Below are 15,964 nucleotides of genomic sequence, written 5' to 3'. Positions count from 1 at the left end.
TCTCTCCCGTTCCTATAGGCTGAGCTTAAGGAAAAGGCTTGGTGGGAGGAGCATGCTGTGCCACTGTCCGTGGTCCTGAAATATCGTTGTCGGAGAAGAAAATTTTTCTTAAATCCACATCTGGTGACTCCTGTCCACTTTCTCCTACGAATTTTTAAATTGGTAAAGTGGTGATGACAAGAAAAAGTAAGGCAAGAAGATATTGAGAAAGAAAGATAGAGGAATGGACAGAGGTAGAGCCCTCAAGTCATTGTCTGGAGAGAATAAGACGCTTGGGTTTGACGTTATTTTCAAACAATTGCAGATGCCAGTTTGGGAATGAGAGGGGAATGAACATCACTGACATTGTCAGTGAAGAGGAGTGCAAAAAATACATGCGCCGAGTGATATAAAGCCGTACAAGTGTCGGCATGAACAAACACATTGATGCCGGTGGCCGAGGAGACCAAGGAGTCCAGACAGGTAGCATGCAGCATCACTTGTGTCATACCAAACTGCCATAGGTTTTCTTTGTCTTTATTTTTCTCTCTTGATCAAAAAAAAAAAAAAAGTCATTTGGCACTGAAGCAGAACAAAGATAACTGTAACATGTTTCACATTTGATGTAGCTGTGCACTTTCTTCGGTTCTAGCGCATCTGTAACAGTTACGTTTCAGCCCTAGGGGGTGGTGACGGGTAGAGCATATACTCCCCGCAATCTCTATGTAAGCTCTCCAACTAAGGTATAACCTCCCCGAGGACAAACACCGGATTTTAAACATTTTCGAATATTTCAAAATGCCTAAGTAGAGTGCCTGGTACAAATTAGGGGTTCAGTTATATTCTTTGAATCAATAAAAGAATCACAATGTCTTCCACAGAGGCAGCAGTCAACAAAGGCTTGTTAAATGAGCAAATGCTCCATTTGTTTTAATACTTCTATCCTTTTCTAGGTCCTTTTAAAGTCTGATTCTCCTCCCTTTGGGACTCTAGGTCTCAACAAACGTCCCTCCCGCGTCAGTCTATCTCCCCGCACAGGGGCTCTGCTCTTCTCCTGCCATGTGTCCGCGCCCTCTCGGGCTCACCCTTTCTTCCTACTCGGCAACCCCCGTCACCTTCTCCCCACCAAGACCTCTCCCGCCCCGGGTCTCTGTCCCGGGTCCTCGCGGCTCCCAGAGGCTGAGCTCTGGTCCCCGCCCGCAAAGTAACGCGGTTGTCATGGACACGGCACCTGCGCCCTTCGGTGGTGCCCCTTCGCCGCCGTCCCCTCCCCCCACCTGCGGCGCAGAGCCTGTCTCGCTTCCCCAGCTCCGCCCTCGCCCCGCCCGCTCCGCGCTCCCCAGGCCGCGCGCGCCCGCGTCCCCCCTACCCCGTGCCTCCCCCAGCCCCGCGGAGCCACGGAGGCCGCGGGGGCGCGCGAGCGAGCAAGCGGCCGCGCCTGCGCACTGGCCGCCTCCCCTAGCGGCGATCCGGGCCGCTGCCGCTCGAGCTTGGGCAGGACGCGGGGCGGGCGGGGGGAGGGGGGAGCGGCTTCGCTTCCAGCCCCGAGTGAGGCGGAGACCCAGGCTGGCGGGCGGAGCAGGAGGCACCGCACCTCGGCCAGAGGCGGCTGCAGCAGCTGCTGCCCTCGTCCCCGCCGCCGCCTCTCCAGTTCCTTCTGTGATTACCGCTCCAGCTGCTGGGAACCGGCGAGAAAGAGGAGGAGGCGAGAAACTCCCACCGACCCACAGAGGTGAGTCCCAGACAGAGCATCCTCCATCCTTGCCTGCCTCCTTCCCTGCCTCCCTCCCATCCTCTCTATCCTCCCCTCCCTCCCGGCTCCCCAACCCTCCCGCCCTCATCCTTCCCAACATCCCTCTCTCCTCTCCCCTCCTTTCTCTCTTCTAGCCTTTCTTTCATCCCTTTCTTCCTCTCTCCCAGCCCCACTTCCTTCCCACCCTTTCTTTCTTCCTTGTCTTCCTTTCAGCCACTCGTCCTAGAGCGCAGCTCTGCATCCCTTTCCTCTTGTCTCCATCTCTTTATTTTCCCCCTCCTTCACCCCTTCCCCGGTGGGAGATCCTTTGCCTGCTACAACTGTCCGGATTCAGGGGCTTCCAGAAAATTGGGTACATATATTGAAAGACACACTTTTGCACAGCTGTTGCCCTGCAGGTCCCTAAATTATTTGGATTAAGGGTCAAGTTGAATAGAGTACTGGGAACTGGAAGGCGAAGAGGGTCGAGGAAGAATCTATGGATTTGTGCTGTATTAGGGTGGGGGTGGGGAGAGTTGTCACTTAGATATGTTGCCAACACCCCTTACACCCCTCTTTAGCAGTTTCTTTTTTCCTCCTGAGAATTGCATATTCCCAGTGCGTGTCTCACTAATTTAAAATCCAGCTTTCCCTGCTTTGATTGTCTCTCTGAGAAGCCACAAGGAAAGAAGAGAAGAGAGGAAGAGGGGAGGGGAGAGGAAGGGTGGTGGCAGTGGACGCTGGTATCCTTTTCCCCTAGGCCTCTTTGGGTTGATATTTTCAAACGACCCGCCTAATATTTGGCTTGGAATTGAACCCATGTGCCCTTAGTCCTGTCACTATCTACTTCAAAGGCAGAAACTCTCTAAACTTTAATGCGTGTGCACCACAGCGTTATTTATGGAATGTTTTGGTCAATATACAAAACACTAAGGTAGACTGATTTGGCAAAATAGGGAGCAAAAGGGTGGAAGAGATGCACTTTTGTTCATTATGGGTTAACTTCTAAAGGAGGACAATGGAGAGACAGTTTTTGGAGTAATGAGGTTATATTCCACAGGCTTATAAATATACCATTTTGATAGTGTTAGCTGTCTTGCAGCCTTTCACAGGTACCCTTACCCTTCTCATCCACCTTACGGGGATTGTGAAGGTGTTTGAAGAGAAACATGCTGTGTGGTTCTGTTTGTGGTTTATACCAATGGAAAAATTGAATTAGCTCCGGGACCATTATTAATAATTTAAAATTTCAGATTTTGCACCAGTTATTTCCACCAAATGATATATTTTACCTTGCATTCTTTAACTTACACTCTAAGCCCTTTTATTATATATATTAACAGTAATTTGGCAGTTTTCCTTTTTGCAAGCATTGCTGCTGAAAAGTTTATTTATACATGGCGGGACAGCCATGCCTCAGAATGTTTAGTGTATTCATCATTTCAGAAAGGTCCAACAAACAGTATAAGTATAAATCAGAAATGGAGTATTTAGAAGCCTGTATTTTATCTTATCTGTATTCTCCTTTTAAAAAACCAAAAACCTTAATATCTGTAGAATAGCTGTGTTTTATGTTTAATGAATGTGTGGGGAGGAACTGAAATTAATGGCAGATTCAATGAAGCTGCCAATAAGAAACTATACTGTGGAGCAAATTATTGATTTTTTTCTTTTCATTTAAATTATGATATGCCAGGAGTGCAATATGTGCTTTTGCATTTTATGAGGATGTAAAGTAGGAGTTTGGATGAAGAGAATTACCTTCCAGAGTGATTGAGTGCTGATTTGATGAAGAGCTGATACAGTTAATCATCTGAATCAGCTTTTGGGAAGTGTGTGATATTAGAAATGATGGACCCACCCCTTGCCCCAACTCCCTTTGGTAGGAGTGCAATTCCATTAATGGCTTGGCTGACTCTTAAGCCATGTGGCAGAAGCTTGGTTGAATTATCAGTGTTACCAACATCCTGATGCACAATTGCAATCGACCCTGTCTGTAGTTGAGCGGTTACATTAATAGTGAACACAGTTGTAGCAGGGGTGTTTATTGTTGTTGTTGTTCCTTTTCCTGGAATGCCTGATGCTAGTGAAAGCCTTTGGTAGTAATTATATATGACTATAAGTAAGTTTTATCCTAATTTACTTTCAAATGACTTTTTCCCTTCCAACATCTCTACTGCTCTTTCTTTGTGGGGCTACATAGTTGTAAGTATGGGGAAGAAGCAGCCCCCTCAGTCAACCCTGCTCTTTATTTATTGCAGTTTTGCTGCACAGAGTAATGTAGGTGTATGCCTCAGTTTTTAATACTGCACTTACTATGGAAAGAAAGGTACCTTTTATTTGTCTCTTTTGTAAATATCCATCCACTTAGTGAAAACAAAATATACAAGGTGATTAAAGAATAGAAAATAAAATAACATTTGTTTACAGCAAGATTTTGAGAGATGAGTAAAATTAACAAGATGGGAAATAAAAGAGGAATTAGTGTCTTTAAAAAAGCAGCCTGCTACTCTGACCGTAATCCAGTTTACAGATAAAGCCCAACTTCCTCTGAAGAATTTGATTTCTTGATGCCTCTGTCTTTAGTTGACTGGACCTTTAAGAATATGGTACAGATAAAGACCCAACAGAACATGTCATGGACCCAAGGAAATATCTTGGATACGTTTTCTGTGCCTCCCTTCCTCAGAACTCTTAAAACCTGCCCAACACCGTGTTAAGTGGTATGAGGTATTAGAAAGAAGTAAAAGACACTCTCTGACCTTAGCTGACAGTGTAGTTGAGGAGAACAGGCATTTGCGTGAGGTCATATTTCACCATGGCAAAGAACAAGATCTTTGCAGAACTTTAGGCTTGAGTGCATACTCTACTTAAGTAGTAGAGTGTTGTGCCCTTGCTTGCTATCGAAGTCTCTTTCCTCGTTTACAAAATGGGAATTATGGTAGCCTCTGATTGCTTTAAGGGTTAAATGTGTGAAGCACATTACTTGGTACAAACAAAGCATGTTTTGGGTACTGTTATTATAATTAGGAGAAATGGTTTAAAAACAATCCAAGATAATATATGATTATGTACTGGAAAGAAATGAAGAGCAAGTTAAGTGTTAGAGGAATTCCGAAGAGGACAGAGATTGATGTGGCCAGGGAAAGATGATCTTCAGGAGTAGCACTGGAGCTGGGGCAGAGACTTCTCGGAAGCATTTCATGCGGGGTGGGTACCGCAGCTGGAACAAAAGCAGAAAGAGAAGAGGAAGCACAGTGTGTTTGGAAAGACTAGTGGCATATTTGTTATACTGGTGAGTGTATGAAAAAGAGTTAAACATATAAAATCAAGAGTAATTACATTATCACTTGGGATAAGACACCTTGTTGTAGTGTGGGATCCCTTTCCTCACAGAGTGTTCAGCTACCCAGGGAAGCTTGTTTGCCTTCTTTCTCACCCAGAGCCCCATCCCAAGACACAGAATCCAAGGTCTCCATCACAGTGAGGACCCAGAGTATTCTTTTTATTTCTTTTCTTTAAACTTTGATGCAGAGAGAAAACTTGACCTTTCTAAACAACAAAAATTTAGTATTATGGTTATCACAACTCTCTCTTGTTTTGCCTCAAGCCATGAATATTCAGGAACCATATCTTGGAGAATAATAAGCAGGATTATTTTATTTTGACATATATGAAGCCAGTAATTGTTAGGGTAATTGTATTTCCAGCAACTTTATTTTTATTTCATTGTTGACTTTTCCTAATTACTACGGTTCGTTTTTTTGTGTGTGTGTGGTGTTCAAGATTGTTAATTATTCCAAATGGATAATGATCTTTTAAGTGTTTTACTGGGAGACTAAGGTATGATGATGACACAGAATCTGTCTGGGAACGTGCACTGAGCAAGTTAAATATCTGCTCAATGTGGGGTGACAACAGCTCACTGGCTATGTCTGTTGGTACACCTTTATTTTTGGTTGGTATTCATTAACTGTTTTGATATATATATCCATTAAATGTTTATTCGCCAGCATGAGTGATATGAATTATTTTACCAAAAAAAAGGATTTCTAGAAAATTTTACCTGCAAGTTACAAGTGTCAGTATTTATAGGGCTCATATTTAACCCATTTTAATAGATAGACACACTTTCATGGCTTTCTCAAAAATAGTGAAATGCTCTTCTTATTATTTTGTAGTTATAATAATACACAAAATCGGTCTCATGAATATTATCTTATATAGTTATAAAGAGGAATGTATTTCTAAAAGTTAGCAGTTTAATAGGCTTTAGACTATAGCATTTTTATTTTCTATTTTGAGATTTTTCTCAATATTCTGATGTTTTAAAGATTCAGCGGATCTAAATAAAACATTTTTAAATGGCTCACTTTTAGTCAGTTTCATATTAAAACACCAGTCATTTTGGACAAACTTTACTTTTAGACATTTGTATTTTCTTTTTAAGTGAATTTTTACTTTGGAGATGAATTCAAACTCAACCACAAATATGCATTCTACAACTCTTTGACATTATTACTTGTAACACATAAAAAACACAAAGTGATAGTCTGACTTTATAAAGCTTAATTTTATAGGGCTTTTATTCCATTTTATGTAAAGGCTGTATCTGTTTATACAACTCTTAGCTATTATTTTTCAGATGTGAAGACAATGTGCATTAACAGGAGTGAAAAAAGCAGTTGCATTCCCCATAAGTTAAGGTGGTGACCAAATGGAGAGACAAATGAATTAATTTTCTCCCATATCTTGAGCTGAAAAATTTATAGCTGTCTGTTCCATTAGGGGTTTTCTATATTTTTGCTGTCATGCTGATACAATCCATGTTTTAGTTGTTTTAAACCATACACACACACACACACACACACACGTATGTATATTTCAGTTAACAGTCTTTAAAACTGGATTGTGGATGAAAAAAATATATATGTAAAATCAGATATTGGTTTTTCAGTATCTTGCTATTTTGTTTGCTCGGCTTTTTAGGGGAAGCCAAGCAATACAGCGCTCGTGGGAGTTGCCTGATGGCATAGAGATCCAAACCAAGTAACATCCTAACTTGCTCCAATGTTCCCACATGAAATGAATGGACATGCCACTGGGGTTGGGGTAAAGTGAATAATCTAAATTTACCAGATCCCAAGGGTTCTAGGACCACAAAAGAAAATTAATAGGACACTTTTGGTATGTTCATGTTCTATAAATTTGGCTTATGTTGTTCATTACATATCTGCAGTAATCCAAGATCTTTTTTTATGGTGCCTTGATGTTTCACAACTAAAGCCATGAACTCTTGATGGAGATATGCCAATTTTCTCACAACCTACCTAGAAACCACAATGTTTCCATAAATGACCAAAGGATCTGATGTTCCCATCTGATTGTAATTGTGCTCAGGCAGGGTTTGGTGAGAATCCAGTCTTCCAACTTTATCTTAAATTCGTAGGTCCTGAAGCAGTTGTTAATGCATCTTTCAGTAATGAGGCAGACATGTCCACTAACTATCTCAGAAAGAGCTAATTGTTCTCAACCTTTTCTAGGAAAGGATATCTCACAATTTTTGAGGGTTTGCTACTTGTTTTCATTTTTTTTTCTTCAGGCATTGATACCTGCCAGAATAAGTTCACAAAATATGCTTTGTTTTCCCCTCTAAGATGCAGAAATGGCATAAAGAAGTATATAAAGAAATCATTAGGAAAAAATGTCTGCATGTAAATTTATCCTTCTATTAACTTATGCTTTCTATGTATTTTTTTTATCAAAACGTATTTTTTAAATACCTGCTCTGTGCAGAGCATCGGGCTAGAGATTATAATTTTATAAAAGCGCTCAATCAGAAATCAGGACCCTGGGCTGTTCCTCTAGGTTTTCAACCAACTAACTAGTTAGTTAAATGACTCAACAAGCCTCAAACTCTCCAAGGCTTATTTATTTAATCTGTATTTTAGGTGACTTGGATTAGATGATCTATAGAGTGTCTTCTAACTATAAAATTCTAGAATTCTACATGTGACTTTGCCTTAAAATTTCAAGGCATAATCACTTACTTCTCACTGTGTTCTGTTTGTTTTTTCCTTTGGAAACATAAACTGCTGCTGCACGAGAGGAAGCTTCACCTTCAGTGGTATAGGCTTTTTCTTTCCCAAGAAAATTCCAAATTTAGCTTCACAGAATCTCTGGGCCAAGGGAGAACTAAGGAACATTTCCCTTTCTTACCTCTCTATCCTTCCTTCTGTCTTCTTTTTTAAAATCCTTTCTGGGATGGAAGCACAAGTCAGTGGCTACCTCCATTAAGGGACTAGCCCTGTGCGTAATTGGCTTGTTTGAGACTGTATGGTATTTATGAATTTAGAATAGGTAATATTTATTTAAGAAGTTATATATGCTCTAAGGTTCTTAGTTTTGCCTCAAGTACAGCAAAGTCTTGTTTATCCCCTAAATCCTACCCCATAGGACTCTGTGACCGCCAGTCTTTCTACTTATCCACCTCCAAACTTCCATTAAAATTTTTTGTAATCAAATTTGTTGAGGTATGTTTTATATATAATCAACTGCATCCATTTTAAGTACTGTTGTGTTTTGACAAATATACCTGTGTAACCACCACTGCAATCAAGATGCAGAATATTTCCACTGCCGTAGAAAGTTTCCTTTTGCTTGATCTGCTTTCCATCTCTATAGATTAGTTTTTCCTGTTCTAGAAATGGATATAGATTGAATCATGAAATATGTACACATTTTTATCTCCTTCTTTCATTGAACATAATGTTTTTGAGATTTGTCTATGATTTTGAGTATATAAACTTCTGGAAGAAAATCTGGAGAAAATCTTTATGATTTTGGGTTCAGCAAAGATATCTTAGATAGAACCCAAAAAGCACTAATTATAAAATTCAGAGGATAAAACACTAGATTTTACCAAAGTTATAAAAAGAAAACTTTGGCTCTTCAAAAGGCACAAGATTTGCTAGATCTCTGTTTCTCTATTTCTATCTCTATAGATCTGACAAAGGACTAATTGTTCTAATTGTATATAAAAGTCTTGCATCTCAATAAGACCACAGACCATCCAACTAAAAAATTAACAAGATTTTGGAAGAGATATTTCACAAAAGGATTTATACAAATGGCCACTGAGCACATGAAAAGGTATTTAACTCCATTATTCACCAAAATAATGAAATTTTAAAACCACAATATGATACCACTGTACAAACACTAGAATGGCTAAATTTGAAAAGACTGACAATACCAAGTTTTGAAGAGGACATGAAGCAACTGAAACACTCATATGTCATTGCTGGGAGTGTAACACTTTGGGAAACAGTTTGGCAGTTTCTCTTAATGTTAAAAATACTCTTGCCATACAGCTCCGAAATTCTACTCCCAGGTGAAATGAAAACATATGTATAAAGACTTTTACATGAAAATTAATAGCAGCTTTTTTTCATAATAGCTTCAAACTAAAAACAATCCAAATATCTGTTCAATTCCCATGTTAAAGTTACTCTTTTGAAATAGAAAACAAAGCTGCTGCTATATTTTTTAGAGATGTGCTGTTTACTATATAGAGATGGCCAGCCAAGGAAAGGGAATACATTCAAAATGATTTGTAAAAGGGTTAAGAAATCCAGAGGATGGGCAGCTCCAGGTGCCAGATGGAGTCTTAGCTTTGCCTCAATGCCCTTCTCTCCACTTTGCCCCTCTGTGTCTAAACCTCATCCTCGGCCGGTGGTGTGATGGCTTCTGCAGTTCTAAGCACACCATCATGCAGCAGCAGTGTCTCTTCCAGAAAAAATAGGAAACCTTTTCCAAAAGTCCTCCCTTACCTCTTATCTCACTGGCCAGCACTGGATCCCATGGCCATCCCCAATCCAGTCAATGTTACATAAGTGGAAAGAGAATACCATGCATGATAGAGTAATCAGGACCCACTTGCTGGGGCTGGGGCTGAGGTCAGCTTTCCCTGAAGCCCATGGCTATGTGGAGGAAGTGAAGGGGATAGATGAGCTGACTGGCAGTTCCATTAAGAAAAGTCAAGGGGGAAATGAATGCCGCATAAGCAAGCAGCAGTGTTTGTTACAATTTGATTTAGAGGCCTGCCTTGATGTTCTCAGTCTTGTGGGAAGGAGACTGAAGCAGAAAGCTAGGATTGTAGTCTTAGCTTGTTGTTGTGGGAATGTGTGCAAAAACAGGGGAGAGAGGGTACCCTAGGAAAAGAGGAAGGAAGAAATTTAGATCTTAGCCCAAAGCATGAACTGGATGGGGAGGGATTCTAGACCCAGGGGAATAATTGAAAGTGGGCAAGCATACAAATAGTGCCAACAGAGCCAGGCCTGCCGCGGCCCATGGGGTTGGGACAGGAGGCAAAAGTCAGTGCTGGCAGTAGTCTGGAATCCAGGCAGGCAAACTCGATTGCAGTTTGCCCATCTGTGAAATCAGGACCTCAGGCAAGAAGATTTTCATGTTTTGCTTGTTAAGGCAGAAGCTAAAACAGTAATTATTCTCCTTTTTTTTTTAGGTATTCTCAACCACTTTAGATTCTGTGTCAAGGCTAGGAGCCATACCTTCGTTTTTTCTAATATTCCCCTGTTACATTACTGGGCCCGCATTAGTTCCTTAATAAATCCTAACTGATTGAATTAAGTCTGAACTCATTCTATCTTTGAACAAATCCTACAGATTTCTGGTTAAGCAAATGTAGCGTTCGTTCATCAAATGCTTTCTTACAAGTTTTTAAAGCCACTGTTTTGGGGGACACAGTCCTGGACCCAGATATGAGTAAGATGCAGTACTTGACTTCATGAGTTGACAATCTAGTAGACAGCTTAATACCAAAAAGAATATGATAGAGTGCGTGGTACAGTGTGGTACTGACTCCACCGTGTCATAGGTCAAAAGTTCAGGTGGACACAGAATCAGAAACATTTCTCCAGCAATGGATGGGAGAGAAATGCAGGGATGACCTTGTACTGTATTAGTACTTTTTAATTCAGTCCTGCCTTGGTCTGGGAACTGGAACAGGGCTGAGCCTGCAGGAAGATAGGATCAATGAGCACAGCAGTGGGAGAGGTGAAGTCACATCCAGGAGAACTGAAGCTGGGTTCCTGATCTCTGCTCAGTAGGCAGCTGAAAAGCGGGATGGGAGTGAAGGGGAGAGGCTGGGAGTAGAGAGATACTCTGGCATTATCTGTACGGAGGTATCTCAAGAATGCAATAACAGAAGATACATTGTTTCAAAAAGAACGTTTTGTTTTTTACACTTGCAGCAATAGGTGCTCGTTGTAGAACATCTAGAAAATAACCAGAAAAAGAAAGTTGAAAATAAAAATTACTGTGGTCCAACTATCCAGTGAACATTTGGTGAATTTCTAGGATTTTTTTTCCCCTAGGAGTATATCTCGGTTTATCAAGTAGAGGTCTTTTTAAAGTGTAGCTGAGATCATAGTATATGTAATTTTGTGTCCTGTTCTTTTAACTAAGCATAGCTAAGCATTTCCTGGGATAATAACTCTTTTTCCTCCACATTAATTTCTATGTGACATTACATTGATTGGAATTTAAATTTCCAGCTTTTAACTATCTACAGATATAAAATGTTTGCACTGATCTTCTTTCAAGTTTGAGCTGTGTCCTGGGCAGAAGATTAACTGTGGGGGCGCCAGGAGAGTGCTTCAAAGAGGTAGATGGTTAATGTCTATGTAGCGAGATACAGGTTTTTACATTTACTTAAATGGTAACATGGTGTTCTGTACCTCATTTTAACTTCACACATAGCTTAGCTGGTAGCATGAGTGTATACACTGTTGTCTTTTAACTGCTGCCTGTTATTTTATGGTGTGGTTGTACTGTGGTTTATTTAATCCTCGTGTTTTCATAGACATTGAGTTTGTTCTTGCTAATTTGCTGCTTCACACCTGCTGTGGTGAACATCCTTATATAGGTGTCTTATCCACATGTACTAGTGTATTTTTTAAAAGAGTAGACTGATAATTGTAATTTTGGGGTCACGGAGTATGTACATTTTAGATTTTAATGGTTGATGCCTAATGGCCCTTCAAAATGGTAGTACCAGTTTACATTCCACCAGCAGATGTGAAAGTACATATTTCCTTACCCTTTTGCCGATATGTGATAATTTCAAACTTGTAAAAGTTTACTATGAATAGGTAAGAATGGTATTTCTTTGCTTTATGAATTTGTTTCTCTGATTTCTAGAGAGGCTGAATATCTTTTCATTTGTGTTTTGGCCTGATGTTTTGCTTCTGCTGTGATGAGTAAGTTTGTATCTTTACCCATGTGCTTCTTGTGGATTATTTATCTTACTTTAACTTATAGGACTTATTTATATTCTATGTGTATGAAGAAATTTGTTGTTGTTTCTGAACCAATGATGTACTGTTATGACTGTTATAGCTTGTAATGTGATGTGATACCCAGTAAGTGAGGATTTTTCCCTTTCTGAAGTTCCTTATCTGTTTTTGTACCCGTTCTTCAGAGGGATGTGATAACCAGGTTATCAAATTTCATAAATGACACCCTTGGTATTTTGACTGGTATTGTATTTAATTTAAGATAATTTGATGGAGAAGTAAAGACTTTCTAATTCATAATCTTTCCATTTGCGCGTCTCTTCATTTATTGTCTTTTTTATGTCCCTTGGTATCAAAAACTGTTTTCTTCATAGATGAAAGTCTTCTCGTTTCATGTTGAGTTTATTACCATCTTGTTTATAGTTTCTATGGCTTTTGGGAAAGGGAGTGTTTTTCTTTTACGTTTTCTAAAAGGTTATTGCCGACGTAGAAATTATTCCTTTTGATTTTTGTCTTTGGTCTTATAGCTGGTCACCTTGTTGAAGTACTTTATTAGTTAAAAATTTTGTTCTTTTCCTTCTGTTTTTCTTACCAATTTGTACCACCTCTTTATGTGTTAAGATAACAGTTTATGTTTCAAGTATATGTATATACATGAAAATGATAAAATATAATACTCATATTTTTTCTTTTAGTTTTTTTCTAATTTTAAATTAAAAATGTTTTTCTAACTTAGATTTAGTGTGAAGAGTCATTCTTCATATATGAAATACACGATGCTGTGGTCTAAACACACCTTTCATTTTTAAAATTATTCTCAGTATCTAAATTTCCATAGTAACCCAAATGCATTATTATATTTATACCAATTTCAGTTTATTTGTAAACCGTTCTCTATGGAGTAAGTGCAGTAAATACATGGGTTTCATATACTCACTTCCAAATATTTACTTGGCACTTTTCTAGGCCTTCATGAATATTTCATAGTGATGAATTGTTTTTTGTATGTGACTCTTTAAAGGCGCGGGCTGTGTCTTTTCTAGATCTTGGACTGAGTTGAGTGAGCAGTGTTCAGATGATGGTGATAACATGCTTATGATAAAGCTTATGATATTAAACTTTTAAAAATTTATCTAAATGACTTTGTTCTTTGGCTATCTGATACTTTCAATATTATTTGTCGTCATTTTCATATCGAAGCTGTTACGCTACATACCATCTCCATCCTATGTGCAGCAGTGTTTGTTAGAAATGGATAAGTACTAAGACAGCAGTCAGTTCAGCACCGCTAAGAAGCTTTGAAAGTCTCCAGTTCTTGCCCAGAATTTAATTTTTTTTGGCACTAGATCTTTTTCAAACTTCAGGGGAAGCTTAACTTTGGTATTATTTTCATGATCTTCTATTATTATGAAAAATGCTTATTTTGGAGGGAAACCTTTCACTGATTCTGCAAATTGAAAAAATGGGTAGATTGCCTTGAACTGTAATTATTCCTCTTGTCTAGGCTTTATGCGTACATATCAGTATTGATTTATCATTAGTGAACCCATCACCTTAAAATCCTGTGATCTACACTAAGATGTTATAAGTAGATGATATAATTTATTATTGAAAACAGGTATTTTTCTATGTGGAATATTAATTGAGTATGGATGTGAAATTAGTATCAAGTGGAAAGTCGTGATGTATAAAATTGTAAGTTACTTTTATTAATGCTGTCACCAAATCTAGTTTTTAAAAATGTGGTTAACTTTGTAATAGTTCTGTCTTTTCCTAAAGAATTACACCCATAAGTAAGAGTTACAATAATACTAATATCATAAGTTTGAATAAAGATATCAATGAGCAGCATATAGCTGTTTTTTGTGCTGACTTGCTTGAATAATATGAAATAAGTTTGTTTAGCTGATGAAATTTCCTTGATGCCTGGCTGCCTTTGGAAAGAATTTGTTTGCTGTTGCTGTTAGGAATAGCTGACCTCTTAAATACAGGTGTGTTACATTTTGTTGTTGCTCGTCTTAACTTATATTACACAATTGTTCTTAACTGAAACAAGTTAATGTATATAAAATTCTCCTGTTTGAGTATTTATTTAAAATATTTTATGTCAAAATTATAAATGTGTGACATTGCAAAAAGTTTTATCAGGTAGAATGTTAACTTTGAACAGATTTTATTTCTGTTCTTATTATAATTATAAAACAACTTATACTGTTACTATTTTGCCTTTCATGTAAGAAAGTGCAAATATTTAGTAATGTAAAAATATCGGAGACTTGTATACTGAAAATTCCAAAACATCGTTGAAAGAAATTGAAGACCTAAATACATGGAAAGACATTCATGTTTACAGATGGGAAGACAATATTGTTAAGATGGTCGTATTCCCCAAATTAATCTACAAATTCAGTGCTATACTATCAAAATCCCAGCTGCCTTTTTTGCTGAAATTGACAAACTGATCCTAAAATTGATATGGAAAGCAAGATTAGCAAAAAGCAGTTTAAAAAAAGAACAAAATTGGAGGATTCACACTTCTCAATTTCAAAGCTTACTACAAAACTACAGTAATCAAGACTGTGTGGTACTGGCATAAGCAGAGATATGTAGATCCAAGGAACAGAATTGAGTATCTGTAAATAAGCCCATACATTTATGCTCAGTTTATTTTTCAACGAGGGTAATAAGATAGTTCAACTCGGGGGAAAGTAATCTTTTCAACAAATAGTACTGTGCCTACTGAATGTTTACATGCAGAAGAATGAATTTGGACCCCTGTCTCACACCATATAAAAAAATTACTCAAAATGCACCATAGATCTAAGTGTAAGAACTAACTGTGAAACTCTTAAAAGAAAAATTGGTGTAAATCTGACCTTGGATCAAGCAATTTTATCTTAGATATGAATCCAAAAGCAAAAGCAACAAATGATAAAATAGATAAATTGGACTTCATCAAAATTAAAAACTTTTGTGCATGAAAAGACACCATCAAGAAAGTGAGAAGACAACTTGCTGAATAGGAGAAAATATTTATAGTTAAGAGTCTAGTATCCAGAATATATAAAGAATTATTATAACTTAATAATGAAAAGAAAAATACCTAAATAAAAAATGGGCAAAAAACTTGAATCGATATTTCTCCAAAGAATAATTACAAGTGGCAAATAAGCACATGAAAAGATGCTCAGCATCATTAATCATTAGGAAAATGCAAATCTAAACCACAGTGAGATACTTATTCATACTCACTAGGCTGGCTCTAAGAAAAAAGAGGGACACTATCAAATGTTGGTGCAGATATGGAGAAATTGCAATCCTCATAGATTGCTGGTGGAACTGTAAAATGGTGCAGCCACTTTGGGAAACAGTTTGGTACTTCCTCAAGAAGTTGAATACAGAGTTACCTGTGACCCAACAATCCCACTCCTAGGTGTATACCAAGAGAAATGAAAACATCTATCCATACAAAACTCTGTACACTTATATTCATAGCAGCATTATTCATTATAGGCAAAAAGTGGAACAAACTGATGACTCTACTGAAGCATGGATAAACAAAATGTGATATGTCCATACATTGGGATAATGTTCTGTCATAAATGGGAATAAATACTGATACGTGTGAAAACTTGGATAACCTTGGAAACATTTTATGCAGAAGAAGCCAGGCGCAAAACATCATGTGTTATATGATTCCATTTATATGAAATGTCTGGAATAGGCAAAGCTATATAGACAGAAAATAGAGTAGTAGTTACCAGAGTTGGGGGAAGGGAGTGGTGAGTGAATGCTAATGGGTCTGAGTTTTCTTTTTGGGTGGTGAAAGTTCTGGAATTTGATAGTGGTGATGGTTGCACATACTGGTTGTGCATATACTAAAAAAAAAATCACTGAATTATAAATATTAGGGCATGTGAACTGTATCTCAATAAAA

General features: G+C 38.3%; 1 protein-coding gene across 4 annotated transcripts in view; it reads left to right on the top strand.

Annotated features, from left to right (window-relative positions):
- Window positions 1–1,375: 1,375 nt before the first annotated feature.
- CTNNA2 (catenin alpha 2) overlaps window positions 1,376–15,964 on the top strand; it is a 1,089,024-nt gene continuing 1,074,435 nt past the window's right edge. For 3 of the 4 annotated variants that reach the window (XM_070511884.1, XM_044772741.2, XM_070511883.1), the window contains exon 1: window positions 1,377–1,711. The gene's annotated coding sequence lies outside the window, so the exon portion shown is untranslated. Of the gene's footprint in view, window positions 1,712–15,964 lie in introns of all 4 variants that reach the window. The other variant, XM_044772747.2, reaches the window with a different exon arrangement.

The sequence above is a fragment of the Equus asinus genome, chromosome 6, assembly GCF_041296235.1.
Source record: "Equus asinus isolate D_3611 breed Donkey chromosome 6, EquAss-T2T_v2, whole genome shotgun sequence".
Lineage (NCBI taxonomy): Eukaryota > Metazoa > Chordata > Mammalia > Perissodactyla > Equidae > Equus > Equus asinus.
The sequence above is the reverse complement of the archived record's forward strand: the minus strand, read 5'-3'. Positions and strand labels throughout refer to the sequence as shown.